Below are 12,949 nucleotides of genomic sequence, written 5' to 3'. Positions count from 1 at the left end.
TGTGTTGTCTATATATGTACATGATAACAAATTGACATAAATAATGAGTGCTCATAAAATTAAAATTTTAAAAATGGAGCCAGATACCTTAATTCATGTGATTTAAAAGGTTAAATTTAAATTGGGTAAACAAATGGAAGTAAAATGACTTTGAAATTACTTACCTCACAAGTCTCTAGGTGGTCAAATTAACAAATTGTTGATGTTTATAAAATGTCTAATATCAATTGTTTTTAGGACTTTTCTTCCTGTGGATCTGCCGTCTCTTTTCCACAGGTAGAGACCTGTGGATATGACTTTCTGGTATGATTCTGTGAATACACAACTTCTCACAGACAATGTGAGAAAGAAACAAGGAAACTGCAGTAAATGCTCCCATTCAAAAAGAGGAAAAACAATAGGTATGATTTTGACTACTTTGCTGTAATTCTGAAATCAAGTCAGGCATAGGTTGCCAGTTTTTTGTTTGTTTTTGTTTTTAAGTAGGTTCTAGTTCTGCTCCTGGATAGTGATTCTTTATAGTTTTTTTTTTTTTTTTTTTTTTTTTTTTTTTTGGTGCTAGGGATTGAACCCCAGGGCCTTGTGCTTGCAAGGCAAGTACTCTACCAACTGAGCTATATCCCTAGCCTTCTTTATGGTTCTTGACTCAACTCTGAGAGTCATTCTTTATTTTTCACTGGGAATAATCTGTGCTTGCAGTTGAGTAGCTTTCTCAGCTGCCGCCTTCTCCACTTTTATGGAGAAGAAGCTTCTTTTTATTTTGAACTACTTTCATCTTCCTTTTGGTTCAAGTTAGTATGCATTGGTCAGCTTTCCAGCACTAAACAAAAAATTGAGATGATTTTAAAGAAAGAAGATTGGGCTGAAGGTGTAAGCACTCTCCATGGTAGAGTGCTTGCCTAGCATGTGAGAGGCCCTGGGTTTGATTCATGGTACTACAAAGAAGAACAACAGCAAGGAGGTGGAGGAAGCTTGAGGGAGGTTTTGGAAGTTTCAGATCATGATTGGTGGTTTCTGTTTCTTTTGGGCCTGTGGCGAAGCAGCACATCATGGCAGGAGTGTGTGGTGGAATAAAATCACTCAATTTTATGGTCATATATATATAAAGACCTATCTATCTATCTATCTATCTATCTATCTATCTATCTATCTATGTATCTATCTATCTATCTAGGAGCAAAGCTGCTAAGGCATAGACCCAGTGGGGAGTACGACCAATGGGCTCCAGGCCAGGTGGTGGGATGCCTTTGACTTCCGACTCCTCCCACTTAGTGATTGCAATAGGATGGGTTGGATGTTCTAGGTTGCTCACTTGCACCTCCGGGGCTTCCCGGGTTGACGTGAAGTGTAATAAATGGGGAAGCACTTCCTGACCACAGACAAGGAATTGAAGAATCTGACCTGCAGGTGAATCCAGCTTAGCCAACAGAGCGGGCAGAGCATCGCCCTCAGGTTTGGCGGGCGGCTTGGCAAACACTGTGGAGTCTGTGTAGCGGTGCACAACCGTGGGTAACTCCCTGATGGTTCCCCCTGAGGGCTCCTGGAACCCTCTTTGCATGGCAGCCTGTGCCCTACCTTTCCTTTGCACCCACGTGCATTCCTGGACTGGAGAAGGGATAGCCGTTGCTCTAAGTTGTCAACCCCTATTTCATTCTCTTACCTTACACAACTTAATGAGAGGTGATTCCCGATCAGCTGGGAACCTGAGGATCTAAAAGGGGCCATAGGATATGAACTACAGTATAAAATCCCAAAGCAGAAGTTGAAGGATTAACCATTGACCCATTTCACAGAAACGAAAAATGAAAAACTGAGAAGAAAAAAATGAACAAATTTTAAAATCTCAGTTACCCTGAAATATTAGCATCATTTGTCTCTGGAGTGTAATCTAAATGTTTCATGCACTTGTGGACCAAAAGATGGAGTTGGTTTTTATCTTTAAAAAGATATTGTCAATGATCTGATACAACTGTAATATTTACTTGATGAAGATGCATGGACCTGTCTTTTGTTTGGACTAGTTTATGACAGTTCTTCAATCAGTTTTTATTTGAAAATTCAAATATTTAAAGAATATTGGGTTAAAAATAGCAATAATGTTGCACTTTCTTGGAAAATTTTACTTTGTAAACACTGCAGTTGGATTCCAATAAATTTCTCCAATCAAAGTGATTGATGTCAGTCTTCTGATAACTTAATTTTGAAGAATTTTATATTTACCTATAACTCCAGAAGATGGGAAAAAAAAATGGTGATGCAAGAACTTTCTGGATGGAACTGGAAGTTGATGGAAAAGTGTACTTTGTATTTGAAAAATTGCAAAATGTGTTACAGTCACTGAAACAAAAGATCAAAGATAGGTCTGCCACAAATAAAGAATACATACAAGCAATGATTCTAGTGAATGAAGCAACTCTAAGTAACAATTCAACATTAATTAAGGATCCTAGGCCTGTGACTTGGAATGAATAGGAAAACAAATCAAATGTATTTTCCTCTTCATCATATGAAAACTTCTTCCCAGCAGACTGTATATTTCTGTCTAAGAAAATAAGGGAATTCTCCCTCTGGAAAATAAAGTTATAGACTTAGGGGGAAAAAGTCATCTTTGAATTTATCTTATCAAAGTCATGGTTGCTCTGGTGCTTGTCTGATGAAAATACCACCAAATTTCACTCTCTACAGTTACCATTCAAGTGTCACTTCCAAAGACAACATGCAAAGACAAATTCTCATTCTTGGGCACTCCATGTGAGTTATAGAACTTCTCGTGGAAGAAGTCCATGAAATGTGGAGGAAGTCTTTCGTTACTTGCTTGAGACAGAGTGTAACTTTTTTTTACAGATAACTTTTCTTTCAATACCTATGTTCTGTTGACTTGGAATTACCCAAAACAAGAAGAAATTATTTCTGATGTGGATATTAGCAATGGAGTGGAATCAGTACCTATTTCTTTCTGTAATGAAATTGATAGTAGAAAGCTTCCACAGTTTAAGTACAGAAAGACTATGTGGCCATGAACATATTTTCTAAACAACTTTTCCAACATGTTCACTGATTCCTGTGACTGTTCTGAGGGTTGCATATACATAACAAAATGTGCATGTCTTCCACTGACAGCAAGGAATGCCAAAAGTTGTCCTTTGTCAAGTAATAAAATAACCACTGGATATAAGTGTAAAAGGCAAATACCTACTGGATACCTTGAGGGTTTGTTGCAGGGTGTTTGTATCTTTGAAGCATTTATGAATGCAACCTGTTGTGCAAGTATAATCTACAAAGGTGTCAAAACCGAGTCGTCCAACATGGTCCTCAAGTGAGGCTACAGGTGTTCAAAACTGAGAAGAAGGGATGGGGGGTATGCTGCTTAGATGACATTGACATAGGGACATTTATTTGCATCTATTCAGATTGCTAAACAGAGTTAGTCTTCAGAAACCTAATGCTGTTGATAAAGATGGAAGAGAATGTTAAGAAAAATATGTTTTCAAAAAAGAGGAAAATAGAAGTTGCATGTTCAGATTGTGAGGTTGAAGTTATCCCACTAGAATTGGAAAAGCAACCTAGAAGTGCTAAAACTGAGGACTATCCACCTAAATTTAGTAATAAATTGGAAGGGCCTGTTATGGAGATGAGCTATAACAATATCTCAAGAACTCAGTATCATTCAGTTATTAGAAGTCCTAAATCCAAGACAGCCATTTTTCCACACAAAGGGAAAAAGATGGGATGCTGAGACTCATTGTCCTGAAGAATAAAATTTTTTTGATTTCCACTTCTGGATTATGTATCTTCTGATTTTTCTTAACATATAATTTTATATATATATAAATTATTTGGTTTATCTTTGTCATATGAAAATATATTTAGTATTCATTTCCTAATTGACCATCTTTAGGAAGTTTCCATTGGCAACCACAACTATGAAATATGAGGAAACATGCAAATTATTTCTGCTTTAATGCTTTTATTTGCATTATAAATTGTATGTTTTTTAAAAATTGCATTTTAAACATTCAGTGCTATTACAGAGATTGCAATTTTTTCCTTTAGTATGCCTGATTTTTGACTCAGTAAGATTGTGCATGTTAAAGTCTGCAATTCTAATTCATTAATATTTATTGTTATATATCATCTTTGCTGATTATGCTACAGAATTATAATCCATTTTTATATTGATGGACTTTTAGATAATTTGGGTAATCTCTTCTTCATCTTTGTCCTCCATCTCTTTTTTTTTGCTATTTCACAATAATGCAACAATAAAATTTTAATATATGTTTCTTCGTAGACTTGTGTGAGATTTTTCTTTTGCAAGATGTTCCAGCAAGTGGAACTACTGGGCTGAGGAGATTCAGATACCTCTTCTGTACAATTCATAGTCTCTTGACCTGACCTGTTTTTCCAGTTATTGTTATGACAACCAGCTCTCTGCCAGCTTGCCATGACTTTCCCCAGGCCCTAACCAATATTCCCCACCTCATGCTTCAGGTGCCTAATTTACCTTAGCCTAGGGAGAGGAACATGTTCAAAGTATACATGAGCATGAGCTCAACTATGAAGTGTGGGGGAGTTTCTGTTACCTGGGGCAACCATTTGACTGGGAAATTGGAGTAGGTGAACTCCTTTCTCTTCTTACATTAGATTAACTGCTCTGTAGTAGTTTCTATGGGTTCCTGAAGGGTGATCTCATTAGACAGTAGCCAGCAGTGCCCTCTTCTGGTGCTCCCCTGTTCCTGCCTCACTCTTCTGCCTCAGATGTCCTCCAGACTCCCTCTGATGGCTTCTAAAGAATTTTCTCTTGTGTACAATGAATCAAAATAATAATAATGATAATAATAAAAAAAAAGATAAAAAATAATTTTCTCTTAGGGAAGTCAAGCAGAGTTTGCAAGGCCTTATCTTCTTGCCCTAGAGAAGTTGCTCTGAAATATTCATATGTTATAGAAGGAGCACAGAGGAGCTGTGGAGAGACAGTTTGCATTATTTGAGTTTTTATGGCATAAGTCAGGCAGAATTCTGTGCACAAAAAAATGTCTGGAAATCTGTAATTCAGCTCTGGTTTTATACTAGGCAAAATAGGTGCTATCAGAGGTCCCAGCTTGAGTACTGATTGGAGTAATGGCAATCAATTAGGGACTTAGTTGTATGTTCAACATCAAGAGGTTGAAACCAATGTGACTTGACCCCCTTTACAGGCATGGATGAGTAAGATCAGTGTCAGAGTGGATGACCTAGCAAGCCTTGATTCTGCCTACTTTACAACTGACACAATTTGCTAGTTGAATGTGCAGCATCATAATGTGTAAAATGATCATTTATAGTACAAGTAATAAAATATATATGTATATATGTTTTTTTTTTTTTTTGGGTGCTGGGGATCGAACCCAGGGCCTTGTGCTTGCAAGGCAAGCACTCTACCAACTGAGCTATCTCCCCAGCCCCTATATATATGTTTAGCAGTACTGGGGATTGAACCCAGGAGTCCTCTACCATTGAGCTACATATCCCCAGGTCTTTCTGTATTGTTTTTTTTTGAGACAGAGTCTCAATAAATTTCCCAGGCTGGCCTCAAACTTACAATTCTCTTACCTTAGCCTTTAGAGTAGCTGAGATTACAGGTGTGCACTACTGCACAAATATTTATCAAGAAATGCTATGCAAGATGTTGTTCTACATGCTTTATAAACATTAATTTATTTTATCCTCATAGCAATTTTATTTTCTTTTGTTTTAATATCCTAAAGGATTTTACCTTCTTCATCAATATTGATATTTACAGGACAGCATGGGTCATAAAGCAATTTTCTGAAACAAGGAGTTCTATGCATTTTGAAAACATATATAGTCAAGTAACTACTCCCATAACCAAGTTACACATATTTTCATCAACCCAAGAAGTTCCTTTTATTTTTTTCCTCTATTTCTAGCCTCTTCATTTACAGATGAAGAAATTGAGGCATAGAGAAGATTAGTAAGTTATTTCCTGTCTCAGAGTGGTGGAACTCTCTTTGAACCCAGGAACTCTATCTCTAGTCCCATGTTCATAACCATTTGGCTACACGATTCTCTTGTTAGTCCTTCCTCCTGCCTCCCTTCCTTCCTCTTTTTCTTTTCTTCTTTATATCTCAGGATTTTTGAAGTATAATCAACAATAAGGTACAAACTACCCTTATAAGGTGTAGAGTTCTATGAATTAAAAAAAATTTTTTGTAGTTGTAGATGGTCAGCATGCCTTTATTTTATTTATTTATTTTTTATGTGGTGCTGAGGATCAAACCCAGTGCCTCACACTTGCTAGGCAAGTGCTCTGCCACTGAGCTGCAGACCTAGCCCCAAGTTCTATGCATTTTGAAAACATATATAGTCAAGTAACTACTCCCATAACCAAGTTACACATATTTTCATCAACCCAAGAAGTTCCTTGTATTTTTTCCTCTATTTCTAGCCTCTGGCAATGGCTGTTCTACTCTGCTTCCCTGTCCTTTTTCTTCGTGGAGACTGCCATGTGAATGGAATCACATAGGGTGAATCCTTCTGAGTGGCCTTCTATACTTAGCTTAATGCATATGATTTTTGTTGCAGGTATTAGTAGTAGATTGTATATGTTTAGGATGGGGGAACATTCCATTGTATGAATGTATAACATTTACTAGTTAATGGATATTTATATGGAACCCAGGGATGCTCTACTACTGAGCTGAGTCCCTTTTTTATTTTGAGACAGAGTCTTGCTAAATTGCCCAGTCTGGCCTTGAATTTAACATTTGTATTATTATTTCTAGTATCTGGTGATTATGAATGAAGCTGCTCTAAGTATTTGCCTACAGGTATTTGTGTAGATGTATATTTTCATCATCTTGGGTAAATATCAAGGAGTAGAACTGCTGGGCCATATAGGTAAGTACTGAATGTTTAAAGAAATAGCCAAATAATTTTTTAAAAAATGCTGTCCCATTTGACATTTTTATCACAATGTGTAATTTTTTTCCCAGTTACTCTACATCCTTTTCAGCACTTGGTATAGTTAGTTTAAAAAATTATTTTAGTCATTCCAATTAACCATTCTTTTCTTTTGGTACCAGGGGTGCTTAACCACTGAGCAACATCTTCAGTCCTTTTTTTTATATTTTACTTTGAGACAAGATCTTACTAAGTTGCCCGGAGCCTCACCACGTCACTGAGATTGGCTTTGAACTTGGCGATCCTTCTGCCTCAGCCTCCCAAGCTGCTGGAATTACAGGTGTGCATCACTCTACCTGGCCCATTCAAATATTTTATTTCTAATCATTACAGAAGAAGCAGAATAGTGTAGTGTTTAGGGACAGAAGGAAGGTTCAAGTTGCAGGTCAGTAACTACCTATATGTATTTGAACAAGTTGCTTTGAAATTCTGTGACTCTGTTTTCCCATCTGTAAATGAGGATAACAAGAGTATCTACTAAAAAGAGTTCTTGTGAGGATAATATGATTCATGTGATGTGTATAAATAATGACTGACAAATAATAAGCACTATAGAAGTGTTAGCTATCATCTTCATCTTCATCAACATCATCATCATCACCACCATCACCAGCACTATCATCATCAGCTGGTCCATTTCTAAATTCCATAAAAGTATCCATTAACTGTTATACGTTTAACTTAGAGACATTCAGAAGTCACCCGTTTTAACCTAATTCCAGAACAGCAAAGAAATGTAGTCAAACCATTATGCAACAAAATACCTGAGATAATCAGCTTATAAAGAATAAAGGTTTATTTTGTCTTATGGTTTTGGTTCATGACCCTTTGGTCCCACTGTTTTATGCCTGTGGCAGCACAGTACATCATGGCAGGAGTGTGTGATGGAGGAGGCATGTTTACCTCATAGTGGGAATGAAAGGAAGAGGAGGAAGGACCAGAGTCCTGATATCCAATTCAAGGGCACTGTCCCATGTGACCAGAAGACGTCTAAGGAGACCCCAGCTCTTAAAGGTTTCACCACCTCCCATTAGCATCCTGGACTGGGGATCAAGTCTTAAACACATGGGTCTTTGGGAACACTTGAGACCCAAACTATATCAGGGAGGTAAGGAGGTTTTGAGCATTCATAGCTCACATGGTGAGCAATTGAAAAATCCTGGGAATATTTTAGGAAATGCCAAATAAAATATGGAAAATTTTAAAGGTTTCCAGACATACCTTGGAATCTGGAGGAGTATAGAACCTTTTGATTGCTACTCCAGATTCTCTATAGACTGATCAATAGACTCATACTACTGGAATTCAGATGATCCTTAAAGCATCTAGATTGATATCAAACACATGCTTGGAGTTAGATAGATGTGCAAACCATCTTGTCCCTCACAAACACAGTGAGGAAAATACACATGATTTTATTAGGTGGAAATATGACTTTGGTTTTTGTTGGATACAGCTCAATATTGACTGTATTTTAGGATAGGATAACACTCTCATTACAATTATGAGATTGTAATGGAGTTTGGGTTGGCAGATTGAATTTTTTGAATCATAAATTTATATGCAAACCATTTAATTTAAAGCTATAAAACAATTATTAATGTTGGTGACCAGTCTAAGCAGGATTCCTAACCAGATTCCACTCAGTGGAATCGCTGCTGTAGTTATGCAGCGATTCCACTGAGTGGAGCCATTTCCACAGCAAAGGTACAATTGGTGGAATGGGGATTTATGTTCAGCACTCAACATCAACTTTAGTGTATAAAGATTAAATTGCTTATACAAAAGTGTCTTCAGATTCCTGAAGACACCATAATGCTACAATAATCAGAACCATGCTCAAAAAGTGAATACAAACAATTAGCTGCATTGATTTAAAACAAAATTCTTGTTGAGTTTTGGTGGTGGTATATCTTCCCAGGGGAAAATAAAGAACTCCCCCCCCTTCTTTTTCCATTTCCTTCAGAAATACCCAACACAAATAAAAGTTAATTGTGGGTAACAAGAGAAGTGGAGATGTTTCTTGAGGAATTTCTATGTGCTAAGTGCATTGTAAGCAATTACTTATTCAGTCCTCACAATTATCCTATAATGTTGGAAATAGGTATCATCATTCCCATTTCACAAATGGGAAATGGAGGCACAGAGAGGTTGATCAATCACCAAGGTTCACAGAGCTAGTCAAAGCAGGTAGCCTGTACTCAATCATATGGCCCACAAACCTCAGCTGAATTAGTGAATGAGTGAATGAAGGAGAAAATGAGACAGTAAGACAGTTCAATTAGGCAATTTAAAAAATGAATCCAGTGATCAGAATCAGAAGTATTTTCACTTGAAACTCAGAGAAAAAGGTTAAAGTAGAGAAGTTGGCCTTCTCTAAAATTGCATGAACACAGCACAAATGTCTAAAGAAAATAAATGAAGATGAACTTGTTTGGAATATATTTTAATATTGGAAACTACGTCAAGAGTCCTTAGGGTACTGACGTTGGGAACACAGCAGAACGTTTTGACCCAGATGAAGTGACGAGAGGATCCAAAATGTAGCTTCAGTGAAAAAACATGCTGTGTTGTACAAAACTGAACTTTGTTATGGTTCAGTCTCTTCATATTTTATTAACATTTCAAAACTTGTCTCATCTTCCTGAACTGTCTTTAATAAAAAGTTATTTTTCCTCTCCTCTTTTATTCCTTATTTTGTAGATGTTTTTGAATGCTCTGGCTTTACCACGTTTCTGTGCTTTGGATGACATGTGAGCCCCCAATCACCAGGTGATGAAAAAGTTCTCCTTGTGAAATTCAAAGAGTTTTTAATAGCTAAGCCAGTTTTCCCCACCTTAAAATGATTTTAGTTACATGATAGCCAATGCAGAAAATATCAAAGATGAAGAAATGAAACGAATAATTTATAACCCAAAAGAGAGGGGTTAGAAAAAAAAAATCTCTTCTGTTCTGAGAAAACCATTTAACATGGAGCCTAGGGAGGTGTTCTGGGGCCCACGGAGAGACTCATGACCTGACACCATACTCACTTTCTGATTATTTTCTTGGCTAAAAAAAAAAAGACAAAAAGAGGCAATTTAGAAAAATTGACTTATGGAGACATTTTGCTTTGCCAAGGGAAGTGAGAGAACCCTATTTTATTACCCTTGTGAGTCATCTCCTTTCATTGGTTCTGTAAAAAGATTGTTACGAAACTCATCAAATATTACTTAGAAATAAAACCAGTGTTTGTGATCCTTTTATAAAACAGAAAGCAATTAATTTACATCATTAAATGGAAACCTAGCTTTATGATGCTGTAAAAAAGACATTTGCTGTTGAAGACCTGCCTGTTTTCGGGTGTCAGGTCATATACATGCCTTCCTGGACCCTCTCCTGTGCTTCTTTTCAGTTCAAAATAACAAAGAGAGTCTCTGAATCAGTGTCAACTGTTTGGCCCCCAGGTTGAATGGTGTGAGGAGAGTGACTTGCCTTTTATTCAAGTTTTATTTAACCTCATGAGTAGCCAGGTCGAGGTACAAGATTTGGGGCCCAAAAGGAGCTGGGAGAGTGGGGGCCAGAGCTTGGGCAGGTCCCCAAGAAGGCAGAGGTTTAACTGCAGGGTGCCAAGGATCTTAACTAGAGAGTCACATCTTCCAGTAAGTTCCAGACACGCCGGGGCCTGGGAGGGGTGAGAGAAGCCACCCAGCGTAGGAACCGTTCAGCCACAAGCACAAGCACAAACTGGGCCACTGCTTGTAGGGCTATGTACTTGCCACATGTGCCTTGGCTAGTCACATTGGTTAAAGTGAATGGTTGGCGGAAAACCACTAAGGCAAGGGAGAAAAATGAAAAAAAAAAAATCTATGTTTTTTTAAAAAGTATCTGACCATGTTTTTAAAACAAATTCTGCCTGGTAAATGTTATTTTTTTTTTTAATTTTTATTTAGCTTTTAATTTTTTACAGACTGCATTTTGATTCATTGTACACAAATGGGGTACATAATTTCGTTTCTATGGTTGTACACAATGTAGATTCATACCATTCGTGTAATCATACATGTACATAGGGCAATGATGTCTGTCTCATTCCACCATTTTTCATACCCCTTCCCTCTCATTTTCTTCTACATATTCTAAAGTCAAGACACTCTCTTAAGAGATTGACCCTTGGTCTATGGATGAGGAAGGAGGAGCTAGGCAAAGAAATGGTCCTGGGTTATGAAGACATACCCGTGCTTGCCCTTCACTAAGATCTCAATGGCCTTTGTGGTTTCCACTTCACTTTCCTGACCTACTGTCCCCACCCCCACGGTTTTGCTGTGTGGTGGGGTAGAGACTCAAAACCAAGGTACCCCCATGTCCATGACTGGGAGGGCAGCTAGTTGGGAGGAGGGATTGGGGAATCCCATATGTGGTGGTGGGGACTATGCTTCATTTATAATTTTACATTTTGAGTATTTGATGGTTTTGACAGGTTTCTGTGGGCAAGTCTGAGTATCGTGTGTGATATGTACAGATCAACTCTGTTTTATATTTAGCATATAGGATACACATGTAGATATGTTATGTAGATTTATGTGGACATATATATTGTATCTATGTTTAGTCAGCTTTTCACTGCTATGACCAAAAGAAAAAGGAAAAGTTTATTTGGCACTCATGGTTTCAGAGGTCTCAGTCCACAGAAGATCAGTTCCAGTGCTCTGGGCCCAAGGTGAGTCACAAGAACATCTTGGTGGAAGAATGTGGAGCAGGAAAGCAGTTTAGGACACAGCAGTCAGGAAGCAGCGACAAAATATAAACCCCGAAAGCATGCTCTGAGTAACCTACCTCCTCCAGCCACATCCCACTTATCAAGAGTTACTAACCAGTTAATCTGTATCAGTAGATTAATCCATTGATTAGGTTACATCTCTCATAATCTTCATCATTTTTCCTCTGAAAATTCTTGCATTGTCTCACGCATGAACTTTTGGGTAACACCTCATATTTAAACCATAACAATCTATTATGTAATTTTTGGATAAAAAGTTCTCCCATAGATGTTTTCTTTGAGAACCTAATACCTGAATAGGGAAGGCTGATAAAGATCTATGTTTTCTCCTAGAAGGATCTTAATATTTTCTACATCTTAATTTCCATTAACCATTAGCCAGATTTAACCATTCCGCAAAGTATTTTATATTCAAAACATCATGTTGTATATGATAAATATGTACAATGTTATCTGCTGGATTAAAAAAAAAAATTACAACTGGCTCTTTCTTTTCCAAAGAGAGAGAGGGAGGGGGAGGGGAGAGAGAGAGAGAGAGAGAGAGAGAGAGAGAGAGAGAGAGAGATAGATATACAGGTGCGGAAGTATTAACTTAGATCTCTTCAAAATTTTACTGACTTGGGTTTTCTGTTTATCACACTGGGCACCTGAGGAAGATGCCTGTTGTGTGTGACAGAATATGACTTGCCCATGTGATCATCGTGAATTCTTACTGTTTTGTCTTCAATAATTTAAATATTTTTTAGTCATTTAATCCTCACAACAGCCCTAGGGGGAGGATGATACCCATTTTATAAATGAGTATATTGAGACAGCTAGTTTCAGTCAAACAGTAGGTAAGTTTACCCAGCTAGTGAGATAGGGTCAACAACCTCGAACCCTTTGCAATAGAAAAGCAAAGCAGTTATGTTTTTCCCCTTTCTTTTTACACTAGAAGAATGGACTGCACTATTTCCCCTGTTCCAAATTTCTTGAGAAAATCTGAATCTCAAGTCTTCTTGACTCTCAAGGAAAAGAAAACTAGCTTTGTTTTAGGGGAGGTTTCTGAGTCTAAAGGGCCATCAATTCCAGTGTCAGTGAACTAGAAGAAGAGAGTTTGAGCTGCAGATGCCTTTGGAAGCAGGTAGGGGCATCTCTAAGACAAAATGAGGGGAGATGAAAAAGGTAGATTACAGAAGGATGTCTAGGAGCTTGGGACTGAGCTGAAAGAGTGAGATGGATCACACC

The 12,949-nt window shown here is 37.6% G+C and overlaps 1 pseudogene; it reads left to right on the top strand.

Annotated features, from left to right (window-relative positions):
* Positions 1-2,235: 2,235 nt before the first annotated feature.
* LOC124964173 (histone-lysine N-methyltransferase SETDB2-like) lies at positions 2,236-3,736 on the top strand (annotated as a pseudogene).
* The last annotated feature ends 9,213 nt before the right edge of the window (positions 3,737-12,949 follow it).

Source organism: Sciurus carolinensis, chromosome 14 (assembly GCF_902686445.1).
Source record: "Sciurus carolinensis chromosome 14, mSciCar1.2, whole genome shotgun sequence".
Classification (NCBI taxonomy): domain Eukaryota; kingdom Metazoa; phylum Chordata; class Mammalia; order Rodentia; family Sciuridae; genus Sciurus; species Sciurus carolinensis.
This window is presented reverse-complemented; position numbering and strand designations above follow the sequence as displayed.